At 66.3% G+C, this 421-nt stretch overlaps 1 protein-coding gene across 4 annotated transcripts in view; it reads left to right on the forward strand.

Annotated features, from left to right (window-relative positions):
* The first annotated feature begins 6 nt into the window (after positions 1-6).
* The window catches only part of UBE2I (ubiquitin conjugating enzyme E2 I), a 12,609-nt gene continuing 12,194 nt past the window's right edge, over positions 7-421 (forward strand). The window contains exon 1 of one of the 4 annotated variants that reach the window (XM_008633542.2): positions 7-64. The gene's annotated coding sequence lies outside the window, so the exon portion shown is untranslated. The other 3 variants (XM_017734247.1, XM_017734248.1, XM_008633540.2) reach the window with 3 other exon arrangements.

Here is a 421-nt window from a genome sequence, read left to right on the forward strand (position 1 = left end):
CGCCGCCGCCCCCGCCGACGGAGCAGGCGTTCTTGAGTCGCAGGCGGCTCCCACAGCGCCGGAGGTAAAAATTAACTCAGCTTTTCGCCGGAGCTGGTGGAACCGAGAGGCACGAGGAGGTGATCGACTTTGGGATAGCCCCGCGTGGATTTTTTCCGGTGCTTCATACTCAGGCATTGTTGGGGACACCTCTGGGTCCTATGGCGCGAGGATGCGTAAGGCGTGACGATAGGATCACAGACGGGTCGGGCCGAGGGACAGAATAGCGCTGTCGCGCTCCGCGCCAAAACGAGAGGGAGGGAAACTCCGGAGTGGAGACAAAGCAGGGGGAGCGGGAACATCCGGGTCCCTCGCGCGGCCTCGATCCGGGCCACGCGCGGCGGCGGCGGCTCTCGGTGAGGCCCGGCCGGGAGTGGGGCCG

Source organism: Corvus brachyrhynchos, unplaced genomic scaffold (genome assembly GCF_000691975.1).
Source record: "Corvus brachyrhynchos isolate BGI_N302 unplaced genomic scaffold, ASM69197v1 scaffold5, whole genome shotgun sequence".
NCBI lineage: Eukaryota > Metazoa > Chordata > Aves > Passeriformes > Corvidae > Corvus > Corvus brachyrhynchos.